The following is a 15,325-nucleotide window of genomic DNA, read 5'->3' on the forward strand; positions in this document are numbered from 1 at the left end:
TCATATTGGTGTGCCCCTAGGAAAAGGGACCACCTCTGTAGCCGTTGTGCTGTCATTATCGGGACGCCCTTCTGAGGGTTGAAAATGGAGACAAGAGGTTGATGATCAGTTAGTAGAGTAAATTTCTGACCGTGCAGGTAGTGATTGAACTTCTTCACCCCCCACACCAGGCTGAGGGCCTCTCTGTCAATCTGGGCGTAGTTACGCTCGGCTGAAGTTAACGAGCGTGACGCAAAAGCTATCGGCCTCTCTGAACCATCAAGGAATTTATGTGACAGTACCGCTCCAATGCCGTAGGGAGACGCATCACACGCCAGTCTTATCGGTAGTGATGGGTTGTAGTGAGCCAATACTTCTCTTGAAGTGATTAGGTCTTTACTCTTCTGAAAGGCCCGCTTACATTCATCGCTCCATTTCCATGCTACTCCAGTTTGTAGTAGGGCGTTCAGTGGGTGCAGAATTGTGGACAAATTCGGCAAAAACTTATGGTAGTAATTCACCAATCCGAGGAATGACCTCAGTTGCGACACATTTTCAGGCGCTGGAGCCTTAACTACCGCTTCAATTTTGTCAGGGGACTTATGTAACCCCTCTTCATCAATCACGTGGCCACAATACGATATCTGTTTCTTAAAAAACTCGCACTTGGGGCGATTGGCTCGTAGCCCATGTTCTCTTAGTCTAGTGAGCACCTGCTCTAGGTTGGCAAGGTGTTCACTGTCATCTTCACCTGACACTAGGATGTCGTCCAAGTAACACTGAGTCCCCGGAATCCCTTGCAGGACTTGTTCCATCGCTCTTTGCCATATCGCCGGAGCTGATGCTACTCCGAATACCAGTCGATTATACTGGTAAAGACCTTTGTGAGTGTTTATCGTGAGATACTTCCTAGAGGATTCTTCAACCTCCATCTGCAAATATGCTTGTGCTAGGTCAATTTTTGTAAAACGCTTCCCTCCAGATAGTGAGGCGAAAATATCTTCTATCCTCGGGAGAGGATACTGCACTGTGTGAAGGACTGGGTTCACCGTCACCTTGAAGTCCCCACAGATGCGAACCTTCCTTGGCTCCTCAGACTTATTGTTTAACGTTTTCTTCATGACAGGAACGATGGGTGTCGCCCACTCGCTCCAGTCTACCTTAGATAACATGCCTGCCTTCTCCAGATTCTCCAGCTCTGCCTCGACGGCTGGGCGAATTGCATACGCTACCGGTCTTGCTTTGAAAAACTTGGGAATTGCATTCTCTTCTATTTTTATCGAGGCGGTTACGCCTTTAAGAGTTCCCAGTTCTTGTTGAAATACCTCTTTGGCGTTAGCTAAGATTTTTGACAATCGTCCAGGTGTGATGTCGTCATCCTTTTTACCAGCCACAGTCAGTGCCTGAATGGAGTACTTGTCTAAACTTATCTTTCTGATCCATTCACGTCCCAATAACGGTGGTCCACCATCTTGCAGTATGTACAGATACAATTTCTGTATTTCCTTGCCGTTGTATTCGACAGGCACCCTTATTTTCCCTCTGGGGTATACTTTCTGCCCCGTATACGTCTTCAAGACAATGGATGTCTCTTTCAAGGGTATGTGTGATAATAGTCGCTCGTACTCTCGTCGATTCATGACGGTCAGGGCTGATCCTGTATCCAATTCCATTTTGACTTGGGACACTGCTATCGTGAGGGTGACCCAAATGGTTCGGTGATCCTCTTTTGCGATTACGTTGTGAAGTTTGAGACAGCTTAGTCTCTTGTTCCCGGATTCACTATCGCTCTTCTGGTCTTCGGAACTACTGTCCGTCATCTTTTGTACTTTCCTGTACTGTTCCTTAGTAGCCTTTTTGTTGTCATTAGTCTTCTTCCCAGACCTGCAAACTCATGCAATGTGTCCCATCTTTCTGCATTGCCTGCATATTTTGTCCTTGGACCAGCAGTCCTTCTGGTCATGGGTTGTTCTGCCGCAGCGATAACATTTTTCAAATCCCCGTGTCATTTCATGGGTGCCGTATTCCTGTGGCTTTTGCTGTATTTCCGCAGCTCCCCTTGCTGCTGCTTCGTACGATACTGCCACGCTGAAAGCCTTATCTAGCGTCAGCTCTTTCTCTGAGAGTAACCTCTTCTGGGTTCCTTCACTCAGGAGTCCACAGACAAATTTGTCCCGTAGGGTATCTGCCAGTCCTGCTCCGAACTGGCAGTGCTTTGATAGCTTGCGTAGTTCTGTAAGGTAATCAGCATTGCTCTCATCTTTATGCTGATTTCTCTTGTGGAATTTAAATCTTTCTGCTATCAGCAGCGGTGTAGGATTTAGGTGTTCCTGTAGGATATCAAAAATTTCGTTAAAACTCTTCGCCATCGGTTTGGCTGGAGTGATCAGGTTCCGCAATAGGCCGTACGTTCTTGCGCCCATTAAGTTTAGTAGTACCGATGCCTTTTTCTCATCGGCTACTTCGTTTGCCTTGCAATATACTTTGACTCTTTCCACATACGTGGTCCAGTCTTCTATTGCATTATCGAAGGCAGTGATATTGCCAGTCTTCGGCATCTTGGAAATCTAAGATGGCGCCTCCTGCGCTTTGCCTTCTTCCCCGATTGAACAAAATGGCGCCTCCCGCACTTTGCCTTCTTCCCCGCTGGATTAAGATGGCGCCTCCCGCGCTTTCTGTCTTCTCCGCTGCTGCTAGCGCTGTTGCTGGCATTTTTATGCCTTGATGGCGACACCCTATGGTCTTCGCGCACTTCCCCCCCCCCCGCGCTGCTGCTAACGCCGCTCTCCGCGGTCCCCGTGGCAAACTGCAGCTCCTCGCGGCTTTCTGCGCTTCTAATTTATTTTATTTTCCCGTCCTCAGAGCAAACCCTACGGGGCACTTTCCTCCCTCTTCTCGGGTCTGTACGCTGCCCAGCTTCGTAGCACCGGCCGCGCCCTGTGTGCTCCACCCTCTCTCTCCTCTTCCCGACAACGCTGCTCGGCCCCGTTGAAAAGCCACCCGATCGAGCTCTAGCCCGCCGCAGCGCAGGAAGGATCAGTGTACTACCTGCCACCAGCCCGATTAGCTGGAACACCATAGACAGGATAACCAAGCCCCGCTCTCGATAGCCTCTCCTGCAAATCTTCAACTCCGATGAATCAGAGGCGGTTGCCCACGGTCGACGCCCGTTTCTTCTGTTTGTTTTTTTATTTTTTTATTTTTTTCTTCCTTCTGGCCTCGACCTCTAACAACTTCGCTTCAGGGATGGATCCCCATGAGGTGGTGCAGAACTGTAGATAAGTTCGGATCTGCTCATCGCCAGTATTATGTCCGTGTGTAATTGAGACACGGACTGCAGGAGTTGGTTACAACAGGTGTTTACTGAGTGGAGACAAAACTGGAACTACTATGCAAAGTTACTACACAGGCTTATATACAGGGGTAGTCACTACTGGTACTGCAGTATACAGGCGCTGCAGAATATAGTTCCTTCTGCAAAGTACATACACTACACTATCCTTGCTGGCTTCCCATTTTCCATAAACTTCAGGTCACCCAGAACTGACTTTCCCACATCCTATCTTGTACCATGTCCTGCTCACCCATTACTGCTGTCCTCACTGACCTACATTGATTCCCAGTCCAACTCCTTAAATTTTAAATTCTCATCCACCTGTTTAAACACATTCACAGCCTCACTCCTCCTTATCTCTAACCTCTGCCAACCCTACAACACTCACCTGAACTCTGCATTACTCTGGCCACATGTGCATCCCCCCTCCCCTTTAACCCCACTATTGGTGGCTGTGCCTTCAGCCGTCTAGGTCCTATGCTATGGAATTCCCTCCCTATGCCCCGTTGCCTCTCCACCTCCCTCTTCTCCTTTAAGACCCTCCTTAAAATCCACTTCTACAACAAAACCTTTGGTCCCTCCTCATTAGCCCTTTTTGCTTATGCCTCTATGAAGTGCACTAGTACTTTTTTCTACATTAAAGGCAAGTTGAAGTTTCCAAAATATCATTCAAAGCTAGGTGTTCCCATAATTTGTTGCTCCTCCCATTGATTTTATTTGTCCCCGTTTGCTTCCATTTTGTACCTGGGCAACAGGCTTTTTAGTTCCCTCCTCATACACCTTTCTTGTGCTTTGGCCTAGAACGATCACAGTTTATCTTGCTGAGGGAAGTAAGTTCAAATGACTAAATCCTGCGGCAAAACAGTCAATCGAGAACAACTACAGAGGCATTGGGCAGCCATGAAAAGCACTGGGGAAAATTCCTCCTTCCCCAGGCTAAAAAACACGCAAAACCAGAGATTGCTCAGAACGACATTCTGATGAATCAATGAAGAACTCCTGCTAGCTACTTAGATTATACAGAAAGATGTTAAGTTGTGAGAAGAAGTTCACACAAACCAGCTAATTGCAACACTCTTTATTATTAATAATTATTAGCTTAAAGTAAGAGATTGAATATTACAATACAGCAGCTTAAGAACAATGAAGAGTGTACACCCTGGATCTGAACAATGCCACGTTCAAAATCAATACACAAGATTTTAAAAAATTCAGCCAAAATTTCTGCTCCCAATTGCTACCGTGACTTGCACGAGAGAGAAAAAGAAAAAGAGAGAAGGGAGAGAGAAAAAGAAAAGGATGCACATGTGTATGTGGATGGGCAGGCACCCAATCGGGTGAGGAAGGGTCATACTTGGGTGCGGTGCCCGTGACAGCTGAATGAGCGAACACATGGAGAATGGGCATTGTGGAAATGTACCAGAGGCCATGGAACCATAACCCAGCAGGAGTCTGTGCCTTTACAGAGCGAGAGGAGGAAGTTGATAAGAAGAAATGTAAATTAGGACAGGTTACTGCTTTCTAAAATGGGTAGCATTCTGCAGGAAAACTTTCACAATGGCTACCAAGTCCCAGCATGTTCAAAATCCAACACATTGTATGTCCTGTGCAACTATTTACTGGCTGTAAAAGCACTGCGATCAATTATTTACAGGTGCAAATCTGTAAATAGAGAGCAGAGCAAACTGACCTTAGAACTGGCATTTTAAAAAGACAAAACAAAACAGAAAACAATGAAATATGCCTTTCCGTTGGGTTGCAGGGCCCAATATAACATGAGAGAATTTAAACACACCAGTCTCAAGCTCTTGTGCCATTTCAATGGAACTTTCTTGGACCAAAGTGTCTGGCTCAAAGTCAGCAGCCATCAATTATTATATCACAGAGTCTGCTTAGCGACACTATATAATTTAGTGCCTCCTGTGCAGTTATTAAGAACTAATAAATGAACTTGCATTTTATCTAGCTTCTTTCACATTTTCAGGAGGTCCCAAAAACTTCACAGCCAATTAAGTACTTCTGAAGTATAGTCACTGTTATGTGGGCAAATACAGCAGCCAATTTGCACACAGCAAGGTCCCACAAACAGCAGTGAGATAATGACCATATAGTCTGATTGTTTAAGTGGTAGTGTTTGGGGGGTAAATGTTGGCCAGGACACCGGGAGAAACACCACGGTCGTCTTTGAATATTACAAATAGCAAGTGACGTTTGCAAATCAACCTTGAGCTAGAAATTTACAACCATATTCCAAACTACAATCTTCGCTCACCAGCAGCAATTAGTTGACCTTGGACATCTGCTTATTTACGGCAACAGACTTTGCGGCCTTAAAGGAACAGGCCACCTTTATCAGAGCTGTACCTTAGCAGCAGCAGAATATTTGGTAGAACGCTCTGCTGTTATAAAATAGTGCATTGTCATGAATCTTATCATGATTCATGAAGTAACACTGGGCAGCCAGCTGGTGGCGCCGTCCAAGGAGTATAAATACTCGGCCGTGGGCCCAGCTTGCTCAGGATGCTTCTGTAACCAGGAACTGGTGATTGTAACTAGAATCTCATGGTTTTGAAACAGTTGATTAAAGCCTTGTTTTATACTCAAACCAAGTGCTCAGTAGTCTTTTTACATCATGCATCATATAACTTATCATGAGCTATCCCATGGGACATTTGCTAGCATTTTAAAATAATTTCACATCTGAATGCAAGAGCCACCAGTGGAGATAGGGTGGATACAGACTGTGTCACACCAATAGTGGGCAATGCAAACTGGGGTGATTCTCTCGACCCCATCCATTGCCTCTGATTTGACACACTGCTTGTCCGACATCCAGTGTTGGATGAGCAGAAATTTCCTCCGATTAAATATTGGAAAGCCATGGGGCTGGATTTTCATTGGGCCGTGGAGGCGGGATTGGAGGCGTGTGGGGGGTTAAAATCCCGAAATCGGGGGGGGAGGGGGTGGGCACGAACCCATCCTGCCCCCAACCCGCCTCCAAGCCAGTTTCAAAGGAGGCGGGTACCCGCCCCACACTGGGACCTGTCCCCCCGAGGCGGGAAGGGGATTAGTGCCAATTAACTGCCTGTTAACAGGTAGTTAACAGGCAGTTTTTAGCCTAATCCCTTTTTTCGTTGTTGAAATGTGGGATTCCTGGCAGCTCCAAACCACGGCAAGTTAGCGAGGCGGGCCGTCGGGATGAAGGGCTTGGAGGGGTCGAGATGTCCGGTGTTCAGGTGAGTGATGGGTGCATGAGTGCAGAGGTAAATGTGTTTGGTGTGTGTAAAGTGTTTAAAGAAGTTTTATTTACATGTACTTACCTTTACAGCCTTCCGTCCTTCAGGTCTCGGGAGTCCCTCATCTCACCGGCACAGAAAGCAGAATGGCCGCGAGCTGTCAAAAATTGCAGCATTCAGCATTCTGTTCCGGGGAGATCTCTAAATCATCCTGAGAGGAAGGAATTAACCTGGAGTACAGATTGTCAGTATTTGTCAGCTTCAAACAGCTGTCAAACGCTGATATTTCTTCTATCAAAATGTCTTGACATATGAAATATCAATCTGTGACGTCACCTGTTGCCGGGTGGCCCTTAATTGGCCTGCTGAGCCCGTTGGGCGGGCTCAACAAGGTCAATCAAGTCAAAATCATGTGGGTTGGCTAGAACTCGATGGAGGCGGGACTACAACCCCGAAAGTTGTAGTCCCGCCTCCTACCCGCCTCCTCAATGAAAATCTAGCCCATTGTCTTTAGTCCCCACCACAAACTCTGTTCCCTAACCACCGACTCCATCCCTCTCCCTAGCTGAGACTGTACGAGATTGTTCACAACCTTACCGTCCTATTTGATCGATCTGAGTTTCTGAACCCATATCCTCTCCATCACCAAGACTGCCTACTTGCACCTCCGTAACATCGCCACTCTCCCCCCGATACTGAAACCCTCAGCCATGCCTTTGTTAGACTTAACTATTACAATGCTCTGCTGACCAGCCTTCCACCGTTCACCCTCCATAAGCTTGAACTCATCCAAAACTCTGCTACCTGTATCCTAACTCGCACCAAGTCCCGTTCACCCATCATCCCCGTGCTCGCTGACCTACATTGGGTCCCAGTCCAGCAACACCTCAATTTTAAAATTCTCAACACTGTTTTCAAATCTCTCCATGGCCTCGCCCCACCTTATCTCTGTAACCTCCTCCAGCCCTACAATCCTCTGAAATCTCTGCACTCTTTCAATTTTGGTCTAGAAACATAGAAACATAGAAGATAGGAGCAGGAGTAGGCCATTCGGCCCCTCGAGCCTGCTCCGCCATTCAATGAGATCATGGCTGATCGTCCAAACTCAGTACCCTGTCCCTGCCTTCTCCCCATATCCCTTGATCCCTTTAGCCGTAAAAAATATATCTAACTCCTTCTTGAATATATTTAATGAATTGGCCTCAACTGCCTTCTGTGGTAGAGAATTCCACAGGTTCACCACTCTCTGGGTGAAGAAATTCCTCCTCATCTCTGTCCTAAATGGCTTACCCCTTATCTTTAGACTGTGACCCCTGGTTCTGGACTCCCCCGCCACCGGGAACATCCTTCCTGCATCTAGTCTGTCTAGTCCTGTTAGAATTTTATAAGTTTCGATGAGATCCCCTCTCATTCTTCTAAACTCCAGCGAGTATAAGCCCAATCGACCCAACCTCTCCTCGTACGTCATTCCTGCCATCCCAGATAGCAGTCTGGTGAATCTTCGCTGCACTCCCTCCATGGCAAGAACATCCTTCCTCAGATAAGGCGACCAAAACTGCACACAATACTCAAGGTGTGGTCTCACCAAGGCCCTGTACAACTGCAATCTGTAATAAGAGATGAGAGAAGTTGGGGTTGTTCTCCTTGGAGCAGAGAAAGTTAAGGGGAGATTTAATAGAGGTGTTCAAAATTATGAGGGGGTTTGATAGAGTAAATAGGGAGAAACTACTTCCAGTGGCAGGAGGGCTGGTAACCAAAGGACACAACTTAAGATAATTGGCAAAAGAACCAGAGTGGAGAAGAGGAGAATTTTTTTTTGTGCTGAGAGTTATCTAGAATGAACTGTCTGAAAGGGTGGGGGAAGCAGGTTCGATAGTAACTTTCAAATGGGAACTGGATATATAGTTGAAAAGGAAAAAATTGGCGGGGCTACAGTGAAAGAGCAGCAGAGTGGGAGTAATTGGATAGCTCTATCAAAGAGCTGGCACAGGCACGATGGGCTGAATAGCCTCCTTCTGTGCTGTGTGACTATTGTAAGTGGACTCTTCAGTAGGACTAAACAAAATAAAGGAAACAAATATTACGGAATGACAGCCTGACTGTGCGTGGTGATGGTCAGCAGAATTGCATTTACAGGTGTCACATACTGGTACATCACCCGTGGGACTGTATTCCAAGAAGGAATCAGAGAAATGATAGAAACAATACTGGTGAGAAGAAAATTGTGCCGCGTCAACATCAGAACCGGGTTAGTAACAAATATTTTTCTCATGCCTGCAAAGCACAATGACATGCATTTTTATTGTTCTGATCATATTCTGGCATTTCAACTGTTAGTATGCTGAACCGGCAAACAGTGGCGTGCCAGACAACAGATGCCTTTATTTCACTTCCTTAACATCTAATGGTAAAACTATTTCTTCATTTTCCACAGCTTCCGCTCAGCTGCGATCAATCATTGTTTGTTTTCCTTCTAAATCTTTGCACTATTTCCATATTCACATCCGGTGATCAGAATGATGGCTCATTTCTCCTCTTAAAAGCCACAGCAACTATGGGGAAGGTGGTCAAAATGAGGAAACAGTTTGACAATCAGATGTTATGGAATTAAAGAGGCCTCTTGAGGTTCTGTCTTGCACAATAGCGTTTGTTTGAGTGTTTGTTAGGAGGAAGCCAGTTGATCTCTCCAAAGCAAATGTGCAAGGACAGAGCAAAATGTATACTTTGTAACCTCGATTTTTTTTTTTGAGGTTATGTGGGCATTGCAAAGCCTTGCTGGGGCTGAGCGCAGGTCTCAAAATCTGGCATGCAGATTACTGTGCCGGTCTTGGAGTGCGTTGCATTTTGTACTCAAAATGGTGGCTTTTTCAGAGACTCTACTGGAGTTAGGAATGCAGTACAGCTGTAGTAATTGGGGATTCAATAGTTAGAGATGTGAGCACCATCTAGGTCAGTCCAGACCAAGAGTCCCAGATGCTTTGTTGCCTCCTAGGTGCTAGGGCAAGGGACATTTACAAAAAGACTGCAAGGGACTATGGAAGTGGACAGAGAGCAGCCATAAAGCGTGGTCCATATGGCAGCCAACAACATAGGAAAGGAACCGCGGCCCCCATCACATATATATATTTTCTTTTTTATCCACAATTTTTGTTTGGCTTTTTTTTTCTTCTTCCCTCCCACATGACAGCTGTCCTTCATTCTGCCAGCGCAATTCACACCCCATCTAGAGCCATCCTTTGTTTCTTAACCTGTCCCATTACCACCTCCTCTCGCCTTGAATATCTCTTAATGTCTCTCAATGTCTCTTAAATCTCCTGCTTTCTATCCTATCACTGACCTTCCCTTTTGTTCTTTCATCCCCTCCCCCATTTCCCAGCCCCTAAACCTGCTTTCCATTTCCTGCTTTTTTCCAGTTCTGACGAAAGGTCATCGACCTGAAACGTTAACTCTCTTTCTCTTTCCACGGTTGCTGCCCTGGCCTGCTGAGTTTTTCCAGCGTTTTCTGTTGTTATTTAGGAAAGGAAAGGCCTGAAGTCCTGCAGAAGGAGTTTAGGAAGCAGGTTTAGCAGCAGAACTTCAAAGGATGGCAACGTCCAGAGTGCACAGCCAGTCACGTGCTAGAATATGGAAGGATAGGAAGATTAGGGAGCTTGTGTGTGGCTAAAGGAGTGGTCTCAGGAAGAGGGTTGCCATTTTAAGAAGCGTGGGCACCTTTTTAGGAGAAGATGGGAATTATTCTGCAAGTACGGGTTACATCTGAGCAGGAAGGGAGCTACAAAAGCAAGTAAAATGGATAAAATGGATAAATAGGAAATAGCCATTTAAACTAGGAAAAAGAGTAACCAATCAGAAAGAGCAAGTAGAGAAGATATTAAAATTGAGTTAAATATTGGGATTGGGGGCAAAGTATTGACTTGGATAGAGAACTGGTTGGCAGACAGAAAGCAAAGATTTGAAATAAACGGCTCTTTTTCCGAGTGGCAGGCAGTGACTAGTGGGGTACCGCAGGGATCGGTGTTAGGACCCCAGCTATTCACAATATATATAAATGATCTAGACGAGGGAACTAGATGTAATATCTCCAAGTTTGCAGACGACACAAAGCTGGGTGGGCGTGTGTGCTGTGAGGAGGATGCCGAGAAACTCCAGTATGATTTGGACACGTTGGGTGATTGGGCAGAAGCATGGCAGATGCAATATAACGTGGATAAATGCGAGGTTATCCACTTTGGTGTCAAAAACAGGAAGGCAGATTATCTGAATGGCAATAGATTGGGAGAAGGGGAAGTACAACGAGACCTGGACGTCCTTGTGCACCAGTCGCTGAAAGTAAGCATGCAGGTGCAGCAGGCGGTTAAGGTGGCAAATGGTATGTTGGCCCTCGTAGCGAGAGGGTTCGAGTACAGAAACAAGGATGTCTTGCTGCAGCTGTACAGGGCCTTGGTGAGACCACATCTTGAGTATTGTGTGCAGTTTTGGTCGCCTTATCTGAGGAAGGATGTTCTTGCCATGGAAGGAGTGCAGCGAAGATTCACCAGGCTGATACCTGGGATGGCAGGAATGACGTATGAGGAGAGATTGGGTCGATTGGGCTTGTTCTTGCTGGAGTTTAGAAGAATGAGAGGGGATCTCATCGAAACTTATAAAATTCTAACAGGACTAGACAGACTAGATGCTGGAAGGATGTTCCCGATGGTCGGGGAGTCCAGAACCAGGGGTCACAGTCTAAGGATAAGGGGTAAGCCATTTAGGACAGAGATGAGGAGGAATTTCTTCACCCAGAGAGTGGTGAACCTGTGGAATTCTCTACCAAAGAAGGTAGTGGAGGCCAATTCATTAAATATATTCAAGAAGGAGTTGGATATATTTCTTAAGGCTAAAGGGATCAAGGGATATGGAGAGAAGGCAGGAACAGGGTACTGAATTTGGATGATCAGCCATGATCTCATTGAATGGCGGAGCAGGCTCGAGGGGCCGAATGGCCTACTCCTGCTCCTATCTATGTTTCTATGTACAAATGAAGAATTTAACAAGACAGATAAGCACACATAAGGGAGTCAAGGAAGAAAATCAAACTGACCAGGTATAAGAGGGCAAAGACAGAAAGGAATGAGGTGTTATTCCAGTCATTAAGTGTGAATGTGGACAAAAAAAAGGCAAGTGAAAAGCAGCAGCATTAAATACAAACAAAAAGAGAAAGTGCTTGACTTGCAATGCCCAGTGTGAGAAATCAGGTGAATTCGAAGCAATTAGGCCACAGGAAGATATCGATTAAATAGCCCTGATAGAAACCTCACCACAACTAAATCAATTGGGCTTTCTTTTTTTTTAAAGAGGGACAGAATAGGTGAGAGGAGGAATATTAGAGAAGGAGGGAATTGATGCTGCAGAGAGCACTAATGTGCGTTAGAAAAAGATTCAGAGTGAATATGGTTACAGATCAAAGATTAAAAAAAAGGGTTGTTATAGTAGTGGGGTTGCTATAGTAGTGGGGTTGCACTCCGGACACCCACCTGTGAAAGTATTTTTTTTTTTTTTAATTCATTCATGGGATGTGGGCGTCGCTGGCAAGGCCAGCATTTATTGCCCATCCCTAATTGCCCTTGAGAAGGTGGTGGTGAGCCACCTTATTAAACCGCTGCAGTCCGTGTGGTGAAGGTACTCCCACAGTGCTGTTAGGTAGGGAGTTCCAGGATTTTGACCCAGCGACAATGAAGGAATGGCAATATATTTCCATGTCAGGATGGTGTGTGACTTGGAGGGGAACTTGGAGGTGATGGTGTTGCCATGCACCTACTGCCCTTGTCCTCCTAGGTGGTAGAGGTCACGGGTTTGGGAGGTGCTGTCGAAGAAAGCTTGGCGAGTTGCTGCGGTGCATCTTGTAGATGGTACAAACTGTGCTGGTGGTGGAGGGAGTGATGTTTAAGGTGGTGGATGGGGTGCCAATAAAGTGGGCTGCTTTGTCCTGGATGGTGTCGAGCTGCAGTCGTCCAGGCAAGTGGAGAGTATTCCATCACACTCCTGACTTGTGCCTTGTAGATGGTGGAAAGGCTTTGGGGAGTCAGGAGGTGAGTCACTTGCTGCAGAATACCCAGCCTCTGACCTGCTCTTGCAGTATTTATGTGGCTGGTCCAGTTAAGTTTCTGGTCAATGGTGAACCCCACCCCAGGATGTTGATGGTGGGGGATTAGACGATGGTAATGCCATTGAATGTCATGGGAAGGTGTGGTTAGACTTTCTTTTGTTGGAGATGGTCATTGCCTGGTACTTGTGTGGCACAAATGTTACTTGCGTGGCACAAATGTTACTTGCCACTTATCAGCCCACGCCTGAATGCTGTCCAGGTCTTGCTGCATGCAGCCATAGATTGCATCATTATCTGAGGAATTGCGAATGGAACTGAACGCTGTGCAATCATCAGCGAACATCCCCACTTCTGATCTTATGATGGAGGGAAGGTCATTGATGAAGCAGCTGAAGATGGCTGGGCCTAGGACACTGCCCTGAGAATTGTCTCTGTCCAGCCATCTTGGCCACATTGTTAAAGTCACACCAATACTTAACTCAAGGTACAAACTCATGACATTTCACCAATATGTTTATCTAAATCAATGACTTCCTCACTGCAATTAAAATTACATTTCTCTCATTTTAATTTATAACTTTACAACTCTTAGTGCAAACCCCATGGGAGACTTAATTAGTACTGTATATAGAAGTGTTGCATCTAAAAAGTGAGTCCATCTTTTTAAACATAGAAACATAGAAGATAGGAGCAGGAGTAGGCCATTCGGCCCCTCGAGCCTGCTCTGCCATTCAATGAGATCATGGCTGATCGTCCAAACTCAGGACCCTGGAGTAAAAAATCCTAACTGGCCCAGGAGATAATCCAAAAATATTTAACTTCATTGTCACTGAGCAGATCTCTGACACAGCTCTTTCTAAATCCTTCTGATGGCTCTGTGCACCCTTACCCTATTCCCAACACCACCCACTTGCAACAGTGCAAGTTCGAACTCACCGTAACAGACGTCACAGGTTTGCATCTACTGCAAAGTATCACGCATTGTTATAAATTCAAAGCAATCTCTTGTCTGTCATTTATAGAGCTTTTCAGAGTTAAATACATTAGATAGAGACAATGTCACAGGTTTGATCCATGCCACTATAAGTCTAGATAATGTTTTGCATATTAATTGAATTTCATCCAGTAAATGTGGGTGGGGCGGGTCATCAGGGGCAAACATTACAGAAACAACCCAATACACAATAGCTAATTAGGAACTCAGACTGGTAGCCAAAAATGTGAAATAAGGCATTATTAGATACTTGCATGTGTATCAGTCAGTCGGTATCTAGTGGGTTTTTAGGAAGGGGCACTCGATATACTGCCCCGGGTCCGATTACAGCCCCCTCCTCTTCACTCGTGGCTTTTAACAGACTGGCTGCTCCATGAGTCACTGGGCCTCTATTCATAGCCCGAGCCACTCTGGGATGTTGATCAAGCTGGAATTCAGTGTTATTCCTCCTTTTCTTGCTTTCCAGGAGCTGTTAGGAGGCAAAACTAACCCAGTTCCCACCAGCAAGGGGAAGTGCCTTCGTAAGAAAAGTTGAACTATTTATAGTGCCCCCCCTCCTTCCTATGGGCAAGATCAAAATTAACTCCCCGTGGTTGCGAACCACAGGTGCAGATCCACCTGTGCAGGAACAACCCTCGTGTAAGATTTTGGTTGGGACCAGGATCCTGGGCAAGAAGAAAGGATGTCCCAAAGCACTTCACAGCCAACAAATTACTTCTGCAGTGTAGTCACGGTTATGTAGGCAAGCACAGCCACCAATTTGTGCACAGCAAGATCCCAAAGACCGCAATGAGATAATTGACCAGTAAATTGTTTTTTTGGTGGTGTTGGTTGAGGGATAAATGTTGACCAGGATACTGGGAGAACTCCCCTGGTTTTCTTTGAACCTACATTGGGTCCCAGTCCAGCAACACCTCAATTTTAAAATTCTCAACACTGTTTTCAAATCTCTCCATGGCCTCGCCCCACCTTATCTCTGTAACCTCCTCCAGCCCTACAATCCTCTGAAATCTCTGCACTCTTTCAATTTTGGTCTCTTGCGTATCCCCAATTTTCAGTCTCTTGCGTATCCCCAATTTTCATCGCTCCACCATTGGCAGCTGTGCGTTCAGCTCTGTAATTCCTTTCCTAAATCTCTCCGCCTCTCTCTCTCCTCCTTTAAGATGCTCCTTAAAACCTACCTCTTTGAACAAGCTTTTGTTCACGTCCTAATATCGCCTATGTTGCTTGATGTCAAATTATGTTTGGTAATTATTCTTGTGAAGTGCCTTGGGACATTTTACTACATTAAGGTGCTAAGGTGTCAAGCTAGAAACGATCAGTGTACAAGTCAAGTTCTACCCTTAACCCAAGGTCTTTCTTTGGTTTGAAGCACATTGCTTAAGCCAACTCTAGTTACATTGTGGATAATAAATTGAATATTGGATTATTTAAGCTTTGTATTGGCAGGGAGGAGGAGATGGGGGGGAAATCATTTTACCTTGCTGAATTACAAAGATATCAATTCAGTCAATTCAGCAAACTTTCAAGCAGAATTGTTCTCCAGTTAGCAGCCAATTCAGAGAGGTGGTAAGTTCTGAAGAAACTATGGGGTAGATTTTAGTCTTCACTGCCTGGAAAATGATCTAGCGGAGCAGATAACCCACTCTTTATTGAACCCACCCGGCTTTCATTCCATTGATTTCAACTAAATGAAA

This window comes from Somniosus microcephalus, chromosome 15, assembly GCF_052327205.1.
Source record: "Somniosus microcephalus isolate GS21.2 chromosome 15, FLI_Smic_1.0, whole genome shotgun sequence".
Taxonomy (NCBI): Eukaryota; Metazoa; Chordata; class Chondrichthyes; order Squaliformes; family Somniosidae; genus Somniosus; species Somniosus microcephalus.